This window comes from Melanostigma gelatinosum (genome assembly GCF_949748355.1).
Source record: "Melanostigma gelatinosum genome assembly, chromosome: 19".
Lineage (NCBI taxonomy): Eukaryota > Metazoa > Chordata > Actinopteri > Perciformes > Zoarcidae > Melanostigma > Melanostigma gelatinosum.
The window spans coordinates 3715046-3742075 of NC_136652.1; the positions used below are offsets into that span (position 1 = coordinate 3715046).

Sequence of the window (27030 nt, forward strand, 5' to 3'; positions counted from 1 at the left end):
TTGCAGGACGTATAATGGAGGATTAAGAAGCCGCAGCAGCAGCAGCAGCAGCAGCAGCAGCAGCAGCAGCAGCAGCAGCAGCAGCAGCAGCAGCAGCAGCAGCGGTCTTTGTTTGCTGGGGAATGAATGGGAAGGGAGCAGGTGACTGAATGGCAGCCTCAGACAGGGTTAGGATCAGACACACAAACAGCCTGTTGGCTCTTCAGCTGTGATCCTTCCCTCTCCTCTCTGCAGGTCACGAGAGGCTCGCACCACAAGCCAAACAGTTGGGGCCTCTCCAGATGTAGGATTTACCGGCGGCAAACTCTAAAGACCATCATGAAACAACTTGTCATGTGTCAGATGAGTTTGAGATTACCCGTGGATATGCCTACGAGTCGTCCTCACAAACTATCATCCCAACTGTTTAAACCCCCATAAGAATCAAATGTGACTCCTTTCCACCGTTTTCTGGCTAAGCGGCGAGTAATCCTGCTGCAACAATGCCTTTATCCAAGGGGGGGAATAATGAATGATGGCTGTTAAAATAGGGAGCAACATATTTTTATGGACAGTCTGAGATAAATGAAAAGAGTGACAGAAATATGACAGGGCCACTAGTAGTGCCACTAAAATCAACAGCAAACCGCTGCTTTACAAAAGCCCGCTGTTTTGGAGGATCTCATCCCCGTTCATCCAAAGCTCAGACTGCACCCAACACACATCACACATCATATACTGTATGGCGTAGACTTGTTTCAGACTTTTCATGAGTCCATTGAGTTTGCGTCCTCCATTTTACAGTTGTAATTTTTCCAGCAATCAGTAGAAGCATGCATGGTATATAACTATTCCAAGTGAAATTAACACGGGATCCACTGTGTTAGATCCTGGGGTACTTCTGGCCCGATACGGGGCTACCTACTGACTCAGCTCTGTATTAAAAGATTGTCGAGCTGGTGTTCTTGCGAGGAAACTCGCCTGGCTACAGCTCACATAAAAATAATACTATACTTGATTGGATTCGTTACAATTTACTTCTTAGATTATACTCATTAGTTTCGATACCGAGGTGGCTCGGTGGAGCTGGATTGTTGATCCTTTTTTGGAGTTGTCAGGGACGAGGGTCTGGCCAGACCCTCCTCGCTCCTTCCTGCGCGGCAAACAAAGTCCGTTCAGCGATCCTCGAGGCTCAGTACAAAGTCTCTAGGGCGGCTGTGGTTCTTTCGTTGTCCAGTTGTTAAAGTTGAGCAGGGGTCAAGGAAAATCTCCGTCTTTCAATCTTTGTCCACGAACGGCGGTCTTCTTTCCGTGAACAGAGACGAAGTCCTCCGACACGGCTGTCGAACGAGGTCCAGTGTTTCTCCATGGATGGCTCGGTCGGCGTCCCGTCGTGAATTCCCGTCTTGCTGTTTGCAAGTTACTTCTTTTATAACACTTTTGGGCTGCCTCTCCCGTCTCTCCCCCCTCTTCCCCAACACGTCCTCCCTCAACCCATGATTAACATGACATCATTGATTTGGTGCATGTGCTTCGAAAAGTACCTAGCTTTTGTGTGTGTGCATGAGGAAATCACCCCAACTTCCCTGTGTGGGCGCTTACTCAATCAAGCTCTGCGCGTGTGTCTGGGTGTTCAACATCTGTTGTACTTCCCCTTTCTCCATACTTTCAACACACAGATTGCACTATACTCAGATACACATATTATTATTATCAGGTTTACATTTGTTAAAATCACTTTACATTTGTTATGTAATACACGCTTGCTTTAAAATGATTATTAGATTTCATCCGTTAAACTATAATTATACGCTTTATGTCCCTTTAGCCTAATTTACATACCGAACATGTATTCCCTCATTTAAGGCAGCTTCCCTGGGATCTCAACTCTTTTTGACAACTGGGATGGTATCTTTCATTCTTTTTTTTTCAATCTCCTCTTTTATATCTTGCCAGAATCCCTGCAGTGCTGGACAGACCCAGCGGATATGTGAATGATCTCCAGTCATCCCACATTTCCTCCAACGTAAAGCTGACACTGAACCTTTATCTATCAAAGGAGATTCTAACCATTGACGACTTGATTAGCACGTTGTATATGGAGGCTGTCTTTCTGCTCTCTAATGGTCTATTGCTAAGGGGAGCTGTACATTTATTTGGAATGACAGAGTTTCAAAGTTTCTATAGTTTAAAGCAGCTATAATCAATATTTCGGGGCGGATGTGGCTCAGGGGTTAGAGCGGTTCGTCCGATCCCCGGCTCCTACTGTCTGGCTGGTAAAGTGTCTTTGAGCGAGACAGGAGCATGGTTAAATGCAGATGTCCTGTATGTATGTGACCGCTGTTATAACGTTTTTCATAAAAATGCATCACAACTACGTGCGTGTGAAAGGTGTCACTAATAGAGACAAACTCAGAAAATTTGTGAAATTATTACCTTATCAATTTTACAAGGACATAACATGAAACCGATGTGTTTACAGTTTGTGTCTGCTGCCTCAGAAGAGGCCGAAAACAATCAGTTATAGCTGGTTAAAGGCACAGATTTGAGCTTCAGTCTAAGTATGTTAAAGTAGCACATTCATTAGGGCACCTGGGTGGTGAAGAGGACACCGCGTTGGCTCACCGCTGCACTGGTTATGCCCTGTCAAACACAACCAACGGACATTTGGACTCTTCTGAAGGAAGAAACTCCACTTGCACATCGGGGTTTCTAAATGTATTTGTGCGGGATGCTACCCTGTGACAAACATTTGTAATCCAAAAGATACAAATCTGCTTCAACTATTTCTGCGTGTATTGATTAAGGATTGTGGTAGTAAGGTAAATGAATAAATAGAAAATAATGTCTCTAAACATCTAAACAGACCATCCAGTCTGTTTGCAACCCTTGAGACATGAATGCACTGTATGCTGTACTCCTAAATTACAAGTTATAAGACACACAGAATATAGCAATCCCCCAGATTTACCTTCATGTAAGTGTCTTTATGAGACCACTATGTCCAAAATGGCACGAACACAGAAAAATCTCCCTCACTCAATAGATTACCCCGATCGAACGCCACACACACGCACACACACACACACACACATACACACACATGATATGAAGCCATTATTTACTGCCATGGCAATATCCCAGCACGCCATGGTCTGAATCATTAAAGCCTCCCCGGGCGGTATATAGATTCCTCTGGATTCGTGTCAGCAGATGGATTCAGTCCTCAGATCAACAGCTGCATGGTGATGATTAAGCCCTGCGTTGGGTAAAGGCTCATTCTTTATTGCAGCATTCATTCAGAGGCCGGTTCACTTTAGCCAATAAAATGTGTCATGTTGAATGGGAATCCGTTATATTTATGCATCGTGTTTATCACATCTCTCTCCCTCCGTCTCTCCCTTCCTTTCGCTCTCCTGCACCGCTTCACAGCAGCAGCGGCCATGTTGGGTTACATGAAGCTCGGACTGTGCAGCACATCGCTTAGTGTCTGAATCCAGTCGGATTCAGCAGCAGTCTTCAGAGCGCCTCGCTGAGGGAGGAGAGTAGGGGCGCCGTCACCTGCCCGTCCGCTTACGCAAACCAAATTGCGGGCAATTCAGTTTTTAACTGGCCGCGCTGAGCTTTTGCTTTACGTCTCAATTACAAGCTTCACATTTTGCATCTTAGCTGCCCTCAGCGCTGCCTGCTCTCTCAGCACTGGGACGAGTGTGTCATTAAGTTTACTCAAGAGGAGATGCAAAATACTGGAGGAGCAGTCGTTACGCAATAACAGGCTTCTATAATCAATGCATGAATCGGTGTGGATGTTCTGGGGTCAGATTATATTACAGTTAAAATGAAGAATTTATGATGATATCCACCAGTGCGTGTCGAACCAGTATAGACATTCTTTGCTTGATTAACAATTGATTACTAGAAGAGAATTGGTCAAATTAATGAAAAGCTACTTGTTTAATTATTCATTGAACTAATCATGAAAGAATGGATCTAAAATGGTGTTGTTGGTTACTTCTAAATACATCATGTGTTTGATAGCATGTTGGCAACTGAGCGTACGAGGCTTTTCCTGGAGCTTTCGACCGTATCTTCAGTCAGCAAAGTTCTGTCACCTGAGCGAGCTGAAGAAGACTATATGGTCAAAAGCTCTGGAAAAAAGACTTAGTAAGTGATGCTTGAGTTAAAAAACAATATTTTGCTTTTGTTTATCAGCTGTTTTGTAAGGCAGTTGGGTCATGTGATAAGATTTTTAACAATAATCTGTCTTTGGTTTCATTATCTATTGCTGCTTAGAAATATAAATAAATGTACACAATGTGAAAAAAGGAACACAACTAATTTAAATGAAATAATATAATTCTGAGAGGTCTGGTTCAAAGTTCTACTTCCAATGTTTACACTTGCACTGAGATAAAACTGTAAAATATGGGAAAGAATGTATTCATGCGCTGATGCAGAGCCACATTGTATCTTCTGTTATCCAGAGCAACTAGCGGCGACAAAGCAGAGAGAGAGCACTGGACGGAGTTGAATGCTTGTGAGAGAAACCATTACAAGGATCAATCCGATGACCTTTGAGTCCCAGAATCTTGAAGCAGCAGGCTGCCCCGTCATCCATAACGTACTCCCTCTCAAAGCACACACATTCATCTGGGGATCCCTTTCTGATTAACTGTTTGGCTAGCCCACTTTTTATTTCTAATTAATCACCAAAAGACAGTTTGGGTAATAAAGTGTGGGGGGAAGATACATTTACGACCGATCAAACCAAGGCATATTTCATCTGGATGTTTATGTGAAGCACCTCTAGTTTGCATGTACAATATTAACAATAACATCAGAATAATCTTAAAATATCTGCTTCTGGAGAGACATAGAACAACTGCCATGCATGCACACTTTTAGTAATAATGCACAATTATACAAGTAATCAATCTTTTTTCTTTTGTCTAGTCTCTGCTACAAACTAGTGGTAATTAGGAACAAAGACATTGCCAACTCAAATGAGTAATTGCTTTACTGATGAAACTAAATGAGTTAATTTGATCAGTAACAGCAATCTCTTTATCTTGGAATCAGACTTCAGTAATCCTTGATCTTTATAATGTACTGCGTGTTGCTTTCCGTCTGTCAGCGTGATGAATGCATGGATTGAATCCTTCAACTCCTTCATTGCCACCAAACATCTGCAACTCGGGGGGGAAACAGCCACCATATCCATCTCCTCTGTTCATTTAGTCTGCCACTGTGTGTTGGCACACGCCCCCACGCCCTCTGCTCCTGTGTTTCCATCAGCTTGTCATCATGTGCTGCACATGACGCTGACTCCCTGACCTTTTGACTCCAAGTCAACCGGAAGACAATAAAGAGCAAAATCAACCTCTACGTAATTAAAAATACACAAGTAGATTGTAGCACAGTGCACGAAACCCATAAACTCATCTAAGTACTGTATGTGCAGGAATATACACATACACTGTATTCATGCTGAGTGTGGTGAGCACTACGACTGAATGTGGAAAAAGGAGCTGTAAATGTGATATACGACTAGCGTGGCAGGGTGCAGGTGAATGATTGGCCGAGCACTGCGCGTTCATCAACAGTATTTGGAATAACTGGATGAGCAGCACAGCTAGATACCTGCATTTCTGCACTACACCACCAGCAAAAAAAAGTACTCCATATATCTTTCATTGACCGTTCATCTTTCTCGCTCTCCATCCATCCACTCATCATGTGTTTACTACCTCAAGAGTGACACGGAACGCCACGGGAACGATAACACAAGATATGAAGAAGCTCTTATTTCCATTCCCCCGCAGATTGCACCCCCGAGGACAGCACATCTCACACCCTGTCCAATCACGTTCTACCTTGAGAAGATTACCAGCCCCCGCCGACTTGCTCCATCCAAACACTTTCCCCTCTCTCTTCCTCTTCATCTTCTTTAACAACCCTCCTCTCCTCTCCTTCATACTCTCCCACTGGCTCCCTGCTCTTTCCTCTTTCTTCACCTCTCTTTCTTCCTCTTTCCTTTTTACTTTACTGAAAAGAGAGCACGGACTGTACCACACCTCTACAAAAGTCATTTTGATACACTGTGCATCAATAAGTACTGAATCTGACATTACCATTGCCAAATATACTGTACATTGTAATACACTACATGATTCAGGCTTAGTACAAGTCATGTTCTGTCATTAAAAAAAATATTATATAATGCAAAAAAATATTCCCCTTTTTCAAAATCTGACAAAATTAAGAAGAACTTTAAGAAGAGCTTTTGTAAATGTTGTGCTATTATTGCAAAAATAGTCCTCTTTACAGCCTATTATCCATCTGAATACTTACTATGGATATATTCGAAGGGCTGTAAGACAGACCTATCAATAAGTGAGAGAAAATGAATAAAAAACAACACTGTAGTGTCTTGCTTGTGGCAAGAGAGACAATCGATCTTTGTTTTATGCACATGGAGTTGAACGCGTGTGTCTCTCTCTTCTCTTGCTCTATGTGTGTGTGTGTGTGTGTGTGTGTGCTTGCTGCCATTTTGTTTGCTTTCAATACCAGATGCTCCATCTCTGTCCCTGCATCAAACGTTTTCCTTTGTCTTTGAAAGAGATGTCATCGAGTGGGATTGATACAGTTAGGCACAGATTTGATAAATATCTATGAAATGGTGCATGTAAAATAATATCCAATGCTTTCAAAATGCTCTTAACACATTAAAACCATGACGTAGAGGTGACGCTACCCTTCCAGGAACCACGGCGATCCTGACTAATAACAACAGTGATGTAACATTACACAGCAAGCCAGAGCGTCACCACAGCTGGAGCTGTCTCTCCACAGAGGAGCTAGCATTAAGTGCAGCGACATCCCGGTGGCCCCGCTCTACAAAGAAGGCCATGCATTAATGACCAGAGAAGTCCAAGACCCCATCACTTATTCATCTGGCCCCCACTGTAACCATCCACATCTCAGAAACACATGGCTAAAGAGCAGGAGGAGGAGGGTCATAACAGTGCAGGCTGCCTGCTTGAGACACTTCAAAAGCTCCTGAGATAGTGAAAGTGAATCACATGACTCTCTCCACTGTGGCCCCCAGAAGAGCACTGGGCACTCAATTCCAGATTTGAGGAGTAAAATGAAACTAGAGGTGAAATGACTCGTCTACTTGTCCATCAACAGAAAATGAGTCAGAAAGTATTTTGATCATTGATTAATTGTTGAAATGTTCTCTATAAGGAATTCAGAGCATTTCTATTGCTTCCACAGGGCTCTCAACATGGCGACGGCTGAGCCTGTGGCTAGAAGCTAACGTGCTAACAGCACGAACAGTGCAAACAACGGCAACAGTACTGACAGAGATAACAGTGTTAACCTGGGAACCAGAGGGTGGGTACTACGCTTTCATGGCGACACCATCAGTTGGGAGGGCGTTGTCAGCTGTATCTGCCATATGAGCGCAGCGCAGAGAGGCGGACATTAGCTAGCCAGTGGGGCACTACGGAGAGACTCGCATCCATCCATAACATTGCAAATAGTTCTTTGCTGCTATATTAATGCTCTGAATATCAAATGTAGCTCCTATAAGTCATTTTAGCCACGCTCGAAAGATGGGAATGTTGGAATGTAGGAATGTTGGTACGTCGTCGGTCCACTGTTAGCAAATGCTAGCATGCAAACACGCTAACCTGGAAAGGGACATGGAACATGATAATTGTTGTACACGATAATACATTTTGACTACAATGCCTTTGTGAACATGCTAGCATGCTAATGTTAACATTTAGCTGAAGGCACTATGTTTACGTAGAGCTACACAGAGCTACACACAATGCCCCCAACAAATGAACTGGTTCCATCTGTTTTTCTCATCAAACTACCGTAAATGTACATTGTGATTTTGGATTGTTGGTCGGGCAAAACAAGCAATATGAATATGTCAACTTGGACTTTTGAAAATTGAAATAAACTATTTCCTTACATTTTGTGGACCAAACTATTAATTGTTAATTGAGAAAATAATTAAGAGATGAATTGATCATCCCCATGTTCTGAAAAACATTTCTTCAAAAGCCCATCACCACAAACAAAGACCAGCAGCCATATAAAATGGAGTACCATTTGCACACACACTTGTCAAAAACAAATCTGCATACAAACCTAAAATCAGTCTGCATATTTAAAATGCTTTGTGGTCAAAGCAATATGCATTTTTCCAAATATACCCTCTAGAAATGATGCTAAACATACAGTGTTACACTGATTATTGCTGCTCATACAGACAGTAATAACCATCCGTCCTTGCTGCGAGCCTGCCTATGGCATAATAACATCACAGCGTTGTGACAGTTTGCATACAGGATGAGAACATTTGCCTGAAACGTAATGTTTTATTGGTGATGTTTTGTTGATCTGCTTTTGAGGATTGTTTTGTAAATGAGCAGAGAGAAGCTAAGCGGTTACGCTCAGAGGCAGCTTTAGAATATAGAGGCATGTATGAATAAATTCCCTTCTGTGTGATGAACGCTATAACCACTGGGTAGGCAGGGACCCTGTGTTCTCCATGCACAGAGATACAAACATTCACACGTAATATGCTCATAGTATCCTAGAAGGCACGTCATACAACACATAAGTCAGTGGTATAGAGGTCAGTCAGTTCGGGAAGTGAGGGAGGCTACTCACTCGGTATTCTAGTCACACACCTACTCTCATAAAGAGTAGCTTCATAACTCTGAACAGCTTGAGGGACATGATGACCCGTGTGTGCATGTTAATGTAAATACTGCTGGACAGTTCATCCATTATCATGCAGCACCGAAGTTAAAGCGATGTCATCATCCGACAGTATTTATTGTCTCTTGAAGTTCGCTTTGCCGCTGCATCTACTAATAAAGACAAAATACACTGAGGATACAAGACAGGGCTGGCCTGGTGATTTGATGCTAAAGGGCCTGACCGTGGCGCAGAGGCATTCCTCAAAGCTTCAGGCAAGAAATTTAAACGTGACACAGAGAGAAACCGTGTTTGGGATTTAATATCCCAGTCTGTCAGTGCTGTCTGTGTGTTCAAACACACCTTCAGACTGTAAAGGAGATGGCATGATTTAAAGTGGAGGAGAGTCTGTGCTCCAGTTACACAAACAATTTCACTTTAATTGTGTGTAGCTGTTAGCGCTGATCTTTGTGAATCAAACTATTTTTGCAATGAGGCTCAATCATATACAAAAGACTACATTTTTCACCAAATGGCTGCATATTACCTTATTTGAATATGTGCATATGTCACAGGAGCACCAAGACGCTATCTGCAGTTAGGCGTGCGCTTCATCCTCTGCGGGTGCTTTGAGAATCACGCGCTTTCTTTTTGTCTTATTTGTAAAAGTTAAGCAGCAGCAAAATCTGCCCAAACCCGTTTGTGAATTCGCCCCTGAGAGTGCACACCATAGATATAGAATAGATTTAGTCATTTGACTGGTGCAAAAGAAAATGGCGATTGTTGTTAGTTGTTATGGTGACAACGCATGTCAAGTGTTGTCACAGCTAGCTGAAAAGATTAGCGGACGCAGCTCCGGGGAGACGGATGGCTGGCTAGTTAGGTAGCTTGCTGATTCCACCATGCTGTACTGCTGCACCGGTTACAGAAAATGAGCCGAACACAGGCGGCAGCATCCGGTTGTGAAGAGTGAAGCCGATGTGGAAGGATGGCGACGGCCGTAACGCCGAACTCAAGGCTTCAAAACGGCAGTGATGTCACGACGACTACGTCCACTTCTTATATACAGTCTATGGCTGAACAAAGTCGTCACTCATCTGTTGACAGCAATGTGCTTTCCTACGCTGTGACAAGACTGTGTGGATGAAGCATTAAGTTGTTACATTTTACTCATTTGTTCCGGCTACTTTGTTTTAGTCATTATTGCAAAACCTCACCTCAGTGAGTCGCAATGGCAACTGTAGACATAAAAATGGCCGCCGCTCTGACTATCCATGGTGATTTGAAAGGGAATGTCTGTTCTACTCCTATTCTAGTTACATACATACACACACACACACACACACACACACACACGGAGGAAAAAGGGAATAAAATGAGGCCATATTTCAGTATGCAAAGCATACCACACCAAATCCGAGCGCCGCTGCTACCCTCCAGCCCTCTGCGGTCTCCGTGGATGAAAGGGGTCCTGGCCGCAACATTTGCCGACCCCCGGGACCACTCACAGCCACATTTATACCCATGTGGCTATTTCAGATAAAGTTTTGGCGGCTAGAGGGCCGTGGATATACGGCATTTGGCAAGCAAAACATGAGGGGCGCTCCCTGAAATAGAAGAAGTGGGATGGCCCAGGTGGGGTGAGGGGTTTGAGGGGCCAGCGGTGCAGATGAGCCCATGACTGACAATCAACAATTCACGTACAGGCATCTCCAGCCTGTTTTGAATTAGAAGCACAACCTCTTGTGTTTTATGACGCAATAAACTTCAGCGCGGAGAGATGTGAAGGCCCTCTGGCTGAAAAATGCACCCGATGTCCTTTTTATATCTGCATGTTTGATGGAATCCCAGGAAACATTCAAGCCAGACGCAGAGAATCCCGGATGTTTTGGCGATACCACAGTGACATGCCCAATCAATATTGATGTCTTTCATTCGTCCTTTGGTCACAGATGTGCATGGAGCATATTTGTACACCACAAAGTAATTCCAATGAGTGATCCCCAGAGGTTTATCTCACAGTCCAACAGAACACATTCAGGGCTATAAAGTCTCTGATTGATCCATGGCCCCGGGCCGCAGTAGCCAGGCCACTTCAGTGTCACAGAAGACCCTGTTCAATCGTTGAGAAGTCATAAAAACAAAGACATTAAAAAGAAATTAGGTGCAGGCAGAAGATGAGAAACACCTTCTGAAAGAAGACATTCATCTTAGAAAGAAAATATCTCATCTCAGCACGGCTGCCTGCTTTATCAGTCCGAGCCGCTGAATAACTTTAAAATTTAAAAATACTTTTGTGAATGTGGAAAACGCTTATATAACATGTTATATATATGTATATGTATATATATATATATATATATCATGTTATATATATATATCATGTTATAAATATATATATATATAACATGTTATATATATATATATATCATGTTATATATATATATATATATATTTATATCATGTTATATATATATCATGTTATATATATATATATAACATGATATATATATATATATATATATATATATATATATATATATATATATATATATATATATATGCAGTAAAACAATATATAAATGCTGATATGTATCTAAAAACAACAAAAGGTTGTTAACGATAAAAACTTTAGTGCAGTTGGGGCTGCAGCTCATGATTTCTTTATTGTAGATCAATTGTTCAGCCAATAAAAAAATCGGAAAATAGTGAGAAATGCTCATCACAACTTGCAGTCCAATGTGTCCAAATGTCTTCTTTGGAATTTGGTCCAAAAATCTGAATTGTTTATTTTACTGTCACAGAAGATGTTGAAAAAATGAATCATTAAAAAAAAAAAACCCCATGATTGTTGTTCAATGCTTAGGAAATGAGTGGAATGATTCAGAGAAAGAGAAGAGAAACTCGGAGCATGCGACTGTATTTAACTGGCGACAGTAAATGCTGCAGGGGGCAATGCTGACCTCCACGAGGTCCGTCTTAAACAATCAATCAATCTGATACTCTATATTGCTCATGAAGCATTTTAAGACGTCATATACATTGTATATGGACATTAAAGACGGTGTGTTATGGATTCATTCTAAGTGAATAACATGTCATTTGAAAAGTTTGATATCTGCGTAGCGACTGTGAAGCTGAAACCAAATTCATAACAAAGTCAAACCAGATCCATAATGCATGCCATTACACCCTATCATGTATGCAGTCTTCATACGGTATAATGCAGTTTTGTGTGCTGCATAATGAAGTTAAAGTGTGAGAAACAGAGTGACACTTCCTCAGTGTCCCCTCTGTCCTGTCCTACAGGCTAACCTGCACCAACAGCCCTGCTCAGCTGCACTGCAGCATCATAAATGACCCGACCCAACAGACCTACAGCAACAACACACAACTAAAAACAACGACACATAACACTCCACTGATTGAATGAAAGCCGCCTCCACGCTCCACACAGCGCCGTGTTTGCAGAAGACTGATACGGTCGCATTGTCCCCGCACCTGAGCACACAATGCCAGGTAACCGAGAGGGCGGATTCGTGTTGACCCGAGCAGATTAATTGGGGACTTTATGCTTTTCACTGACACGGGGACAAGATGTCCATGCATGCTTTTATTGTGGAAATGGAAGCTTTGGTTGTGCAGGGATGGTTTTACAACAGAGGATGGCTGCAGCTGTGGCTAATGCAGCGGTGAAAGTGATATGTGTGAAACTGGAGCAGTCTGCGTCATATCCCACACAAACGCACGTACAAGTGACTGAACTTCAAAATTGAAGCTGGCCGTAGTCAAACCTGACACCCACATTTTTGTATTACTGCGCATACGTTTGCAAAGGTGTTTGTATCGTCTGGCATTTACCTGAATATCGAGTTGTAAGACGACCAACGATCCGTTCGTTTTCACACATTTCTTCAAATCACTGCAGTCACGACTATTTCTCTCACTCTCCATGTCTCCATTTTCGGTCCTTCCATCTCAGTCCCTTCTCTCATTCCCTCTCTTTCAAGTCAAGTCCATTTTTCCCTCCCTATCTTCCTTTCATTAATCACAGGAATAACAATCTAAACCCGTGCGAGTGCGTCGCACAGATGGCAGAATGATGACGGTGGCTGACAGAGCGGCGGATTGGCCTCTCACATAACTGTCCCATAAATGTGTCTTTGGAAGGTAAGAAGAAGGGAGGAGTGCTTTTGATTTTCAGTTCAAGAAAAGCTTCAAAAGCAGGAGCATCGCTTCCTGCAGCGGTCATTTCACATCTGTGAGAGGGCACACTGATGAATATTTAGAGACAATATATATTTAGTCTATATTTAGAGAAGGCATGCTTTCTTGTAAGCACTGAAAGGAGTCTTAACAACCACCGTATGCAGCTCAAATCTGTGACATATCTCCAATGACGAACATTTAACCGCCCAACACAACGCAACCAGACGATCCGAGTGTCAGAAAACGTCCCGGATACGGAAAAGAGCAGCTGAATAAAGATTAAAACCAAGAACGTGTTGTGTCTTTCTAATAAAAGCAAACTATTGCTGTCTCAAAATAAAGGATGACGTAACAAAAATGGTGGAAGCAACGCACAGTGTCTTGGAAGCCTCTGGGGCAGCCATTTTGTTTCTGTGTTTTTGTTGGCATGCAGAGAGCGTCTGTGGGAAAGCGAGAGGCCGTCCCGCGAGGGCTGACTGGACACTTCAAAAAAAAAGCTCAGCCTTGCCTTTCACCCGGACTTGCCATTTTTAGCTTCCACTTAGCTTTTGCACTCACTCTCAGTTGGAAGTAAACAAACACTCTTTGCCTTTTGATTTGAATAACCTCAGACTGGATCCTGTGTTTCTCCTAAATCAAGGCTCTTCTCTCCCGTTTCATTCACGGGAACAGTTTGACTTTCTTTACCTTTTTCTTGCAAAGAGTTTGAACTCCATGTTGTTGTCTCAGCACCTGTACTCTGGGCAATGACAATACAGTTGAATCTAATCTCATTTACAAATCTAGGGAGATGAGAAGATCGATGAGGACTCTCATGTCTGCATGTTAAACATGAAGCTAGCATTAGCCCTTTAGCTTAGCTTACAGACGGGAAACAGTTATTAGAAAACAACCGCCTTGTTTGTTTCATCTGCTGTTGTTTGGATTCTGTTGCCTTTGGATGGAGCATGGCTTGCTATTCTCCACTGTTTCCGGTCTTTATGCTAAGCTAAGCTAACCAGCTGCCGGTTGGAGCTTCACATTTAACAAACAGATGTAAAAGTGGAATCTATCTTCTCATCTAACTCTTGGCAAAAAGTCACTCAGCTTATTTCCCAAAATGTCAAACGTTTCCTGTTAGAAATGCAGTGTTGCGTTAACTTGTTTAGTCCTTTGTCAGAAGATGTATATCACCTCCATGTGTTTCTGTCTCCTCTGTTTGAAGTTTACACTATTTCAAATTTCCTTTCAAAGATTTGACGTCTGTAAAATATCATATTACGTAGCTAAAGTTGATATATATATTTCTTATTGTGATGAAAAGCTGACCACCTGGTTAAGTCAAAAACAAAGGTAAATACTGTGATCTTTTCTAGGGTATGGTGACAATACAATATCCTGAAAACAAATAGAGGACCCGATGTGATGTCTCCAAGAAGCACACACGATCCCTGCTCAGGCAGAGTAGCCATGTCTCCTCGGGCTCTGAACTATGAACCGAGAACGGGCGCCGCGGTTCAGGAAACGGGAGAAAGAAACAGCGTACTTCACCACCACAGGGTAGTAACTCACAGTCACTAATGCGACAGCAGCAGAACGAGCTCTGCTGAATCCACCGGGATGACTTTGTTTCATCATGCAGATAAAAGCTGAACTGCACTGTGACAACTGCTGTGGAGCTTTTAGTTCACAAAAAAAGAGGACTAGTGGTCTAGTTCTTTGCTCATGGGCACTTTAAAAATGCCCTCCAGCAAAGAATCACAGATGCTTCTCTTTGAGCAGGTCCAGCTGGTTCATATCTCCAGTTCTAGAATGTAAACAGCTTGTTGTGAAGCATGACGTGTGCTCCCAAGATTAGTTATGTATAATAAAAGACTTCTAGTGTGAAACATGAAACGATGCTGAGGTTGTTTGATATGTGAAGGCCGACAAACACCAAGACTTCACAAGAATAGTAGAAATCCCTCCGACTGTTTGTAGACGTCTGTCTCAGAGGGTTAATGTGGCTGTAGTATGAGGGCAATGTGTGGAGTTGCTTATGCATATGTTCACTTGAGGTGAGTGGTTGGGCCTGTTAAGGACCTTTCAAACCATCAAAACTCCAGATAGACTCATGCTGCTCTGCCCTTGAAGTTTAAAGCGTAAGAGCCTGAATCAGAAAACATCAATGAAGAAAAAGGAGCTGCGAGATACAGGAAACAAATGAGACCCGCACCAAAACACGCACTGCGCAGCCAGCCGGCCTGGTTCGGTGTTCGCCGGCATCGATCACACTCGAGGCTTTGGCTCCATTTCAGAGCGGCGCAATACAGGCAGCCGTGGAAGAGCCCGAGTGAAATGAACAATGGCCGGGTTGCTTCTGAGAAACAATCAGCGCACGCCGATGGTGTCGTGAGTCACCATTTATCCGGAGAGCGCGGCGCCTTCACTGTGTAGTGCAGTATAGGCCTGACCCCCCCCCCCCACACACACACACACACACCCACACCACCACTACCCCCACCACCACCCCCACCCCCTCCCTGTTTTCTGTCTCTCCCCCTCTCTCTCTCTCTCTCTGCAGTCCAAACAGTGCAAGCCGCATAACGCGACATGGGACATGGTATAGTCATGGCAACTGGAGCATCCTTGGGGGGCTGTACAGTGCTCTCTCTCTCTCTCTATATATATATATATACTGTAGGCTAGAATCTGCCATTGTCACGAGCTGTCAGTGTCCACAGCCTGGAGGCTGTTCTTCCTTTATGAAGTTAACTTGTGTGTGTGTGTGTGTGTGTGTGTGTGTGTGTGTGTGTATGTGTGTGTGTTTGCTATTCTAAGGTGTTAAACAAATCACCACAAACTCAGCAGTGGAATGTGAGGGCATCTTTCGGTTCATGTAATCTCCATGTCAGAGTGCTCGCTGCATGAATTCCAATCAATCCTCAGGTGACAGCAGCATCAGTCGGTGACCATCAGCCAGCCTACCGCCCACGTATGGTCATATTAATTAATCCCAGGTGCGACACAGATCAACAGGACTTCAACAGCCGAGTCTGCCGCATCGTCGAACCTCGGGATGTCCATCGATCGCCTCTTATCTCTGCATCACAGGGCTCGGGTTGCCTGTCGCTGCAGCCGTGGTATGGGCAGCAGGGGCGTCAATCCGACACTCTAAACACTTGTTTCTCACCAAGACATCCTTACCTGAACTACGTTTTTTTTCCCAATTTACATGTTTTCAGTTTGGAATTTGAAAATTAAGACACATAACACAGCAAATGACGCAGGGAGAGGCCTCCATGCCTTAGACATATGGCTAATAGGGTCTAATTTGGAAGCAATAGCATCGCCTCCTCGTGCCATAGCTTTATATGTAGTGTGTATGCCAAAACTGATGTACACACCTGAGCCCATGTGGGGGCTCTGGCACCAAATTAGCACCAAGCCTTTATTATACACCGTGCGTGATTGACAGACAGAGCGCGTGCGGGGCGATGTGCGTGTGCGCTGGATGAATGGATGCTGAGATGAGGGGGGGGGGCATAGTGCGGGTTTCACCGCGGTCCTCCCCGGCGCGCTTCTCCCCCATTACTTGCATGAACCCCCCTCCCAGCCCCCCACCCTCCCCACCGTTATACCAGCAGGACATAGTTTCGAGTTCCCCCCATGCCTCGGTCCAGGGGCGGACTGGGGGAAAAAAGTGGCCCGGGAGTTTACTGTCAGACCGGCCCACTCAATGCATCGCACGTATCGATGTCAGTGGCCTACTTGGAAAAATACCCATACACTTAACATTATTTTCGATGATTACAAAGAAATTACATCATATATGTTTTTTTTTATAACATTTGGATCCACCAATTTGCCTGGATGGACACATTGAATAAAATAATACTCCAAGGTAGTAGTTTGCTCGATGAATATGCTGAACTTTGGGCTAGTATCAGATGGTTATACGTATAACTACAGAGCCTTAAGGAATGAATGTCAGCAGAGAAAGACCACACAATAAAGAAACTGGAATCAGAGGGTAGAATTAGTTTGAACTATATTGAAATGAACAGAACATACGATGGGGTGTGAACATCAGTGGTATCAGTAGTGTTGCATGCTGGGTGTGTGATTGTGTGTGTGTGTGTGTAGGGGTGTTGAAGGTGCATAACAAAACAATAAGTTAAGTAACAGAACCTAAACTAACTCTGCCAGCCCAGGTGCATTATAGTCACATAGTAATAAAAAACAATATCAGTATACTCATGTGTTATTATTACCTCACTACACGAGTAGTTTTTGCAGCAGCTCACTCTTTTCTGCAACACCGTCTATGATTTTCTCACTGTCCAGCATCTGCAAAACATCTGTCTGAGTAGCCATCAACATAAAAGCCTCCAGGTGCTGTTGAGAGCAGGTTAACTTAAACATTATTTGACATAAATTATTAGAAATGATAAGATTGCCCTCTTTACAACTACCACCATGGATAGCTTGCTCATCGATTGTAAGCAAGTAACTACGGCTAACATGTTAAATTAAATAATCTCGATGATGCGAACAGCGCCAGCTTGCTTATTTGACCAGATCATAACGGTCTCAATTTTGGACATTTATCATTTATCTAGCTAACGTTAGCTAGGCTAGCTTGTAGCCGAACACTACCTCATCTGTGAAAAGCAAGCTAACATTGGCCAAGTCAATGCCACAACTTACCATCATAACACTGTCACCAGTCGGTGGTTTCCCAAATAAGTCAGAGATTTTTAAATATTTTGATGCACCTTCCTCCAGATATCTCTTCTTTTTCTCCCTGAGCTTTTCAGCTCCACCTTTAAAGGATTTACGTTTTGGTACCGGTGCCATGCTGCTAGCTCACACTCAAAACGGCTTGTCTCCGAGCGAGTGACGCAAGCTGCAGATACATGAATCCGTGACGGGACGCTACGTCAATAACTGACAACGCATAGTCAAATCAACGTAATTAACACAATGACAGCCACAAAGTCATAAGAACCAGTCACATATATTCATATGACAACAAAGCACATCAATCCAGCAGACCTGCAGCGGATCCACGCATTCCACCACACAAGAGCACGAGCCATCAAATATTATTCATAAAAACGTTACTGCAGATGTAAAAAAACAAACGCAGTTTGTCACTTACCAAATTCTTTGTTGACAAAGAATTTAATCCCAGTACATCGTTTCAGTTCCAGTAAGAAGTCCTTCTCGATTCATGGTCGCCGTGACAGTAAAGCCGCCCCTGTATTTCGCCGGTCTATGGCGGCCATTCGCACCTGCGCCGGCCCCGCCCCGACCGTCGCCCGGCACGAGCGCACGGCGCTGACCGCGGTTATGGAGAAAAGTTTTTAAAAGCACCGTAGTGTCCAGCCGTGCTATGGCGTCTCAGATCGCGAGGAGTAGTATAATGTCAGTCTATACTGTTGATACAGTTTTCACTGATTATTGACTTTCGGTATTAGAGTCAATTGAACGTGTTCTGTGAAGCATATAATATAGTCGGGCCGGCGATGTCAGAGACCGGCCCAAACCCCGTCGGCCTACCGGGGATTCCCCCGGTATCCCCGATGGCCAGTCCGCCCCTGCCTCGGTCACATAAATGTAACACGGGTTTGTGATGCAAAGACACTGCATGAAAAAAAAGCTCGACAGATGTTTGTTCACCATCTTGCTGCGGCATCAGCGGTCTCCCTGCTGCGTCTATCAGCTTTGAGGTGGGATACGAGGTTCTCAGTCAGCCACGACACCAAAAACAAATGTCTGGGAGAAAAGCTTTTGGCCGAGCCTCCTTCACGATGCGGTGATTCAGACACGACATCGAGCTGCTGAGACGTTCACGTCAGCCTCCTCCCCGGTGTGGGGTTTTCCCCCTGCTCTAGCGCTGACCCGGGTGCTGAAAAGTTGAAAACGCCCACAGTGGAAATATATGCATTATAGCGCACCGCATCCGCGCTCTCAGCAATCCACCGCGTGCTTGAGATTTATCACCCGGGGAGGTCACGCATTGCCTTCTCCGCTTCCTCTTCCTCTTCCCCGTCATTCACCCCTTCTCTTCCCACTGAACAATGCTGCAAATTACCTGTCATATCTCCCCCTTCAAACCACGCAGGCTAACGCATCGCCACCGTTCTGGCGCTAACCACACGTCCGACAATTGCGTTTCACGGATAACAAAACCTCAGCGCACTAAACCTCAACCTGCATGAGACAAACGAGAAGGGGAAAAAACTGTCTCCAGTCTTACCTGAGCCTGTTGTTGGTGCTCCGCAGACAGTATGGGAGGAAATGTCTGCGTGTATCAATAGCGAACGATACCAGCCTCTCCCTCTCTCTCTCTCTCTCTCTCTCTCTCTCTCTCTCTCTCTCTCTCTCTCTCTCTCTCTCTCTCTCTCGCGCTGTATAGGACCGGGATGCTGCAAAGGCACTGTGCGTCGGATGATTCCTCCTCACTTCTTGTTCAATGGGGGGGGGGGGGGGGGGGGGGGGGGGGGGGGGGTAAGCAGTGCAGCTCTCGTCAAAGATGGCGGACACTTCTGACGTCAGCAGCAGCAGGCAGCTTTTAATAGATATCTGTCAGAAGAAGGAGGGAGACTTCATAAACTGCTGTTGTTATAATGGGGCATCAGCACGTGTCAGTGTTGTACATTTTCCCGCCACAGCTATAGATTCAATCCCATAAGGATTAGTTATTTTATACATTAAGGCAGAGCTGCTGGGTTATCCATGCTTCGTACCTGTCATTTCACACAGGATATTCATTTGAGCTTTTCCAACCTAATCGGTGGTATTCCATTACAAATGGCCCTGTAGAGTCCAAGAGCCAAAGAATCTGTCAAGACTTTATCACCACATATCTGTTATTAACAAACAATTCTTCACCTGTCTTGTCTCTCCTGATTGAAATATTAGTGTCTCATGTTCTGCGTGGCAGCCATCCACTGGCATTTACACAGAGACATGTGTTTTCTCTCTCACTTCATGTGACCACTGGCCACACCACTGGAGGTTTGTGTTTGTGAGAAACAAGCAGAATGATGTTTCCCCCGCATGTTGAATCGTCTGTGGACTCAGCGCCCCCCCCCCCCCCCCCCCCCTTCTCCTCCAGCCGCTGTCTCCACTCGGCACTGTAACAAATGTGTCTTCAATTGCTCTGAAGTGAACCTGTCTCCTAAATTAATCATAATGATAACTCTGCATGAAAAATCCATTTGGAGAGGAGAGCCAGAGGAGAAGAAAAGAGAGGCGGGAGTGTGTGTGTGTGTGTGTGTGTGTGTGTGTGTGTGTGTGTGTGTGTGTGTGTACTGACTCCAGGTATGCATGGAGAGGGGCTCAGATGTGCGTGCGTGTAGACAAATTGAGGAGAATGAATCTACAGGTCCTTGATTCAATAATATAACAGGAGTATAACAAACCAAATCAGGAATGGGTGGAAGCGGAGGTGTATAGTTCTGTTTGCAGGCAGACCCATGGATCAGGAGTAGAGAGGCTTTCAAGGCCTCTAAGGGTTCCCGAGGCAGGTCCAGGGTTGTCAACGCGTCCAATAATATCAATATTACGTCATTTAAAGAGTAATTGGTCCAAATTAGAGAATGAATATCATATTAGCTCACACGTACAACCCTAGTATGACTGGCAATGTGTATGTAGGTTTGATATGGTTGATGAGGGGAAAAAATAGCAATCACAGGAGAAACAAAAATGGTCAGTGTCACTCTCTAGTGTTCAGGAAACACTCTTACCTTTGGAGTAACACTTTGATTAAAGGAAACTCGTTAAGGGAATGAAACTAACAGGGCAGTCTAGGGCAGCGTCTTGTACTTGCGCTCTGCTTTTGTGTTGAGCGCCAAGCGTTTTTACACTCAATGCGCCGCACGTTTTCACAGGAGCGTCCCAAACCCACCTGACGTCGTTAGCATTTTATTCCTCATTGTGGTGACTTTTGCTGGATGCCCAGAGCTTTATGACTTTAACCCTTAGTTGATCTTTCCAGTCACTTGCTTTCATTCATTTAAACGGTACTAAGAACTTTTAGGGTACAGTTCATGGTTTGCATTAAGTTTCCAGTGAAGCACAGTGATGCTTTGAACTGAATGGTAACGTCAGCATCCTAATCTGGATGGTACTCATTTCCTGACAATCCATCCAATACTTGTTGAGCTATCTGAATCAAAACCACAAATGTTGCTGGAGGAAAGGTCAGGGGATCACCAGAGTCACTTGAGTTCATCAGTTGGGGCACCATCAATGTTTGTACCAAATTCCATGGAAAGTCCATCCCTCCATATCAGTCTAGAGTAGACCAAAGTTTTGGACAAACGATATTACCATAGAGCCATGCCGCTAGCATGGCTAGAGAAATCTGTAAAGCAACCAGATCAGTTGTTTTGTTGTTCAACTGTTTTAATAGTTGTATTCAGTGTGCATTTGCCTATTTTTTCCACATAATTGACTCCTGAAGTAGAGGACTTTTTAATTTATAACAAAGGGGACAGACCTGGTTTGTTTCATTCAGTCACAACTATCGAACTGCTCCATGAGCGACTCTATTGGTTCTGTATTTATTTTACACCTCCACTGGCTATATAGTTCGAGAATCCGAGATGAAACTTGCAGAAGGGTGGAACTCAGAGAAAAAGGTCCCAATTACAAAGCGATCTGCTCTTTCAGCACCCCGGACAGCGCCGTGAATGTCTCAATGGAGTGGTCTCACCGACGTCACGATCTCCTTAGTTACGAGGTCGGTCGGCCATGTTGGAGTACATACAGATCCTACATGGCGGCGAGTAAACAAGGAAGTGCGGCGAAAATACCATACTTTGAATCACTGGATAGTGCATCAAAGGTTCGCTACCTGGCCAAATTGAAGGTTATTGGTAACTTGGATCCCTATACGATGAGTGCAGATGGTTTCAGTGCCGATCCTACTTATCTTCCATCGGTAAACTACGCCAACATCTACGCGTAGCTCGTGAACACCCCCAGTCCTACACAAAAGACGAGTTGGCGTGCTACAAAGGGCTCGACGCTTATAATCAGTTTGTCAGTGGATGGGTCCGACACGTCAAAGCAACGGTCGTCGAGAATTCTCATCTCGTCATTGGAAGAGTAAATATATACAGATCTGGTCAGATATTTAGCAATATTCAATGTTTACTCAGCGCAAACAGACACGTGTGTTTGTTTACATTGTACATGCACGTCATTGTGTGCGTGTGTGTAGGAATTAACTTTAAACTAACCCCTAACTTCATCCATCGGTGTGTGTATATATATATGATCTGACGTTAAACTCATATCAAGCAATGCTGAGGCTGCATCTCTGTGTTTCGCCTGTTGTACACGCTCGACACGTCTCTGGTACCGACTGCTGTCACGGGCCGATGAAGCTTCGGTAACCTTCTCATGTCAAAGTTTAATTTATATTTCCTTTATTAAATACTGTTCACAAACGAATTAGTAAATAAAATCACTGACCACTTATAAAGTGATCCGCACATACTCTAGTGTACGCCAAATTCCATCCTTTATATCTCGAGAGATGCGTGACAGCCATTTCTCGCGACGTCGCTTGGATAGCTCCTTCGTGTCATCTCCTTGATGTGTAATGACCGCTGGCAAACGAAAGAATGATTTCTTGTCTCTATCAGCTCTGCTGCCACAACCAAAGACAGCACAAAAGTTCACCACCGATAGGTTATGCGACTCAGCCGTGCATGCCAGTGGCTTTGTGTGTACTCCAACATGGCCGACAGCTAAACTGTGACGTCACACGAGACCACTCCATACACAGTATTGTGTTATCTGTCTGTGTGATACTTCAGAGCCACGGTCGGGGCCATGCATGATTTCTTTACATTCATGCCAGATGTCATGTCATCTAGGTTGGTTTTATAGTTAATATCTTGTTATAAAATACTAAATGTCTTGCAATGACACCCAAAACAAATTCTCTTTCTACCAGATCAGTGAGAGAATATTACTCCTATTATTATACTACTCTATTAATACTGTGAGGATTTTAAATTAATATAATGTTCATGTCGAACAGGGTTATCAGAAGACTGAACCATTGTCAGCTTATAGCAGGAAACGTCCCCCTGGCACTGCTGCTGCTGCTTATCGGTCACATTTTATCCTCCGCAGAGCAGCTTCAGATTGAACAATTTGATAAAGTCTAAAAACTGCAGGTTCTTAGTTCTGGATTTAGGCGGATTGAGGAGTGAGTTCGTCACTTAGCATGTGAATATAATATAACGCCTTAAGATGGGGAGATGTATTTTTTTATTCAGAAGAGAACCGATAAACTGAGAGAATGAAACTCATCCCGTCTTTGCTTCTCATTTTCTTTCCATCCATTAAAGCTTGCTGTTTTTTCGCTTCTCGCTGGGATTAAAGAGAATGACTAACTTTTCAGAAGAGGCCTTTGAAGTGGGAGTGGTATTTGCAGGGAGGGTGCGTGTGCATGTGTGTGAAGTGTCTGGGGAACTCGGCGAAGAGAGAGCTTGGCTTCAGCGGCGCTTCGTCTCACGGTCAAAGAGCAAAACACAGCAAGTGGAGGAGAAGATTAGCCACGGCATTATCAAACCTGTGCACTCTGATCTCACTCTCCCTCTCTGACTGATTTCATTCTAAATTAAACTTCTCAGGGGAAGGTGGGAGGCTGAGGGAAAGGAGCTGTGAAAGAGTGACGAGGCGAACAACAATAGGCACGGGCTGAATACAGACTAAGAGGTGTGAAAGATCCGGAGAGGACAGAACTGGCTGACGTCTGACATTACCGATGAGGAGATGCAGAGGTGGAACACACTCCATGGGATGTACAGAGCGGGAACTTGTGTGTCTAAATGTGTGTGTGCATGAGGAGAGCAAGAGGCAAGAGGAGGGATGAAAAGCCAGTTAGCCAGGCTGTGTGGTTGGATGTGGGGGAGGGTGCTGCAGCAGCAGCAGCCCGGCTATGACTCAGCACGAGAATCTCTCTCTCTCCCTAAAAAATCTGTCCTTAGTCATCGTAGCAAACACATCATTAGCCCTCGTTCTCATCAGTCCTAGGAGGGCTTGTCACGACACTGCATCTCGTATGATTCTGCTGCCGTGTCCAATTGTATTGTATTGTGTGTATTCATCAGGGCTTAATCATAAATGCATAAAATAGTGCATTTAAATGTATCTTACCTTCTTTTCTTGTCAGGAAACTAAAGATGATTAACTCAAGTACTGCACTAAAGTACAAGTTTGAGGTACTTTTACTTAAATTAAGTTCTATTTTATGTTTCTTTATATATACACGTTACTCCATTTCAGTAGGAAATATTGTACCACATACTCCACTACACATATTTAACAGATTTAGTTATTTGATTAGCCTATTAAATAATAACTAAAATAAACTACTGTAGCCAGCAAAATACAAAGTAGCTAAAGTTACAACATGGAACTTTCATTTTGTGTCAATGAATAAACTACTGTAGCCACCTTTGAAATGTAGTGGAGTACAAGCTTAAAGTAGCATAACATTGAAATACAACGAAATACAAGTATATTTAAGTACAACACATGAGTCAAATTTGCATCCCTGATTATTGCCATGTATTAGCGCAAAAATGATCTGTGAGGAGTGTGTGTTTGATCTCTGCAGGCCTGTTGAGTTGTTTTGTTCTTACAGAAGCGCTGAACTGTGAACGCACATCAGAAGAATAGCTTTCAGTCTCATCCAGCCCACTGGGGAGAGCGCTGTAGCATCTGATCATTACGGTATTGATAGATCGGGAGAGAGTGGCGACATTGATGAGTGTGGGTCTGAAGGTCTGCTATCCGATGGTGAGCAGGGGCGGACTGGCCATCGGGGATACCGGGGGAATCCCCGGTAGGCCGACGGGGTTTGGGCCGGTCTCTGACATCGCCGGCCCGACTATATTATATGCTTCACAGAACACGTTCAATTGACTCTAATACCGAAAGTCAATAATCAGTGAAAACTGTATCAACAGTATAGACTGACATTATACTACTCCTCGCGATCTGAGACGCCATAGCACGGCTGGACACTACGGTGCTTTTAAAAACTTTTCTCCATAACCGCGGTCAGCGCCGTGCGCTCGTGCCGGGCGACGGTCGGGGCGGGGCCGGCGCAGGTGCGAATGGCCGCCATAGACCGGCGAAATACAGGGGCGGCTTTACTGTCACGGCGACCATGAATCGAGAAGGACTTCTTACTGGAACTGAAACGATGTACTGGGATTAAATTCTTTGTCAACAAAGAATTTGGTAAGTGACAAACTGCGTTTGTTTTTTTACATCTGCAGTAACGTTTTTATGAATAATATTTGATGGCTCGTGCTCTTGTGTGGTGGAATGCGTGGATCCGCTGCAGGTCTGCTGGATTGATGTGCTTTGTTGTCATATGAATATATGTGACTGGTTCTTATGACTTTGTGGCTGTCATTGTGTTAATTACGTTGATTTGACTATGCGTTGTCAGTTATTGACGTAGCGTCCCGTCACGGATTCATGTATCTGCAGCTTGCGTCACTCGCTCGGAGACAAGCCGTTTTGAGTGTGAGCTAGCAGCATGGCACCGGTACCAAAACGTAAATCCTTTAAAGGTGGAGCTGAAAAGCTCAGGGAGAAAAAGAAGAGATATCTGGAGGAAGGTGCATCAAAATATTTAAAAATCTCTGACTTATTTGGGAAACCACCGACTGGTGACAGTGTTATGATGGTAAGTTGTGGCATTGACTTGGCCAATGTTAGCTTGCTTTTCACAGATGAGGTAGTGTTCGGCTACAAGCTAGCCTAGCTAACGTTAGCTAGATAAATGATAAATGTCCAAAATTGAGACCGTTATGATCTGGTCAAATAAGCAAGCTGGCGCTGTTCGCATCATCGAGATTATTTAATTTAACATGTTAGCCGTAGTTACTTGCTTACAATCGATGAGCAAGCTATCCATGGTGGTAGTTGTAAAGAGGGCAATCTTATCATTTCTAATAATTTATGTCAAATAATGTTTAAGTTAACCTGCTCTCAACAGCACCTGGAGGCTTTTATGTTGATGGCTACTCAGACAGATGTTTTGCAGATGCTGGACAGTGAGAAAATCATAGACGGTGTTGCAGAAAAGAGTGAGCTGCTGCAAAAACTACTCGTGTAGTGAGGTAATAATAACACATGAGTATACTGATATTGTTTTTTATTACTATGTGACTATAATGCACCTGGGCTGGCAGAGTTAGTTTAGGTTCTGTTACTTAACTTATTGTTTTGTTATGCACCTTCAACACCCCTACACACACACACACACAATCACACACCCAGCATGCAACACTACTGATACCACTGATGTTCACACCCCATCGTATGTTCTGTTCATTTCAATATAGTTCAAACTAATTCTACCCTCTGATTCCAGTTTCTTTATTGTGTGGTCTTTCTCTGCTGACATTCATTCCTTAAGGCTCTGTAGTTATACGTATAACCATCTGATACTAGCCCAAAGTTCAGCATATTCATCGAGCAAACTACTACCTTGGAGTATTATTTTATTCAATGTGTCCATCCAGGCAAATTGGTGGATCCAAATGTTATAAAAAAAAACATATATGATGTAATTTCTTTGTAATCATCGAAAATAATGTTAAGTGTATGGGTATTTTTCCAAGTAGGCCACTGACATCGATACGTGCGATGCATTGAGTGGGCCGGTCTGACAGTAAACTCCCGGGCCACTTTTTTCCCCCAGTCCGCCCCTGATGGTGAGGATGGTTGTCAGAGGGAGAATCGATCCACAACGACCCGCAGCTCTTCACCTCAATGGCCTCCTTTCTCCTGGTCTTTTCTGATTTTGTCCTTCTGGTTTCCTTTTTTCCTTACTTACTTTCTTCGCTACGTCTTGATTTCCCTTTCATCCATCTTTTCTTTTCTCTTTGTCTGTTTTTGTAAATAATCAAAAAAAGAGCAAAGAGCAGAAGAGACTAAACTAGAGCAGGATGGAGCGGTGGAGAAGCGGTCAGACAAAGCTGAAAAAACAGAGCAGCACATGATGCAACATAAGGTTATGTAAGTTATTAAGTATCCTGCTCTAATAGTATAAAAACACACAAACACTTTATGTGGCACACAAAGTACCACAAGCCAATAATG

General features: G+C 43.7%; 1 protein-coding gene across 3 annotated transcripts in view; it reads right to left on the minus strand.

Moving 5' to 3' along the window:
* snap25a (synaptosome associated protein 25a) overlaps positions 1-19231 on the minus strand; it is a 40760-nt gene extending 21529 nt beyond the window's left edge. Inside the window, exons 1-2 of one of the 3 annotated variants that reach the window (XM_079290647.1) lie at positions 19136-19163; positions 17145-17220 (exon numbers count right to left, since the gene is read on the minus strand). The gene's annotated coding sequence lies outside the window, so the exon portion shown is untranslated. Of the gene's footprint in view, positions 1-17144; positions 17221-18034; positions 18128-19135 lie in introns of those variants that run through there. The other 2 variants (XM_079290646.1, XM_079290648.1) reach the window with 2 other exon arrangements.
* Between the last annotated feature and the right edge of the window lie 7799 nt (positions 19232-27030).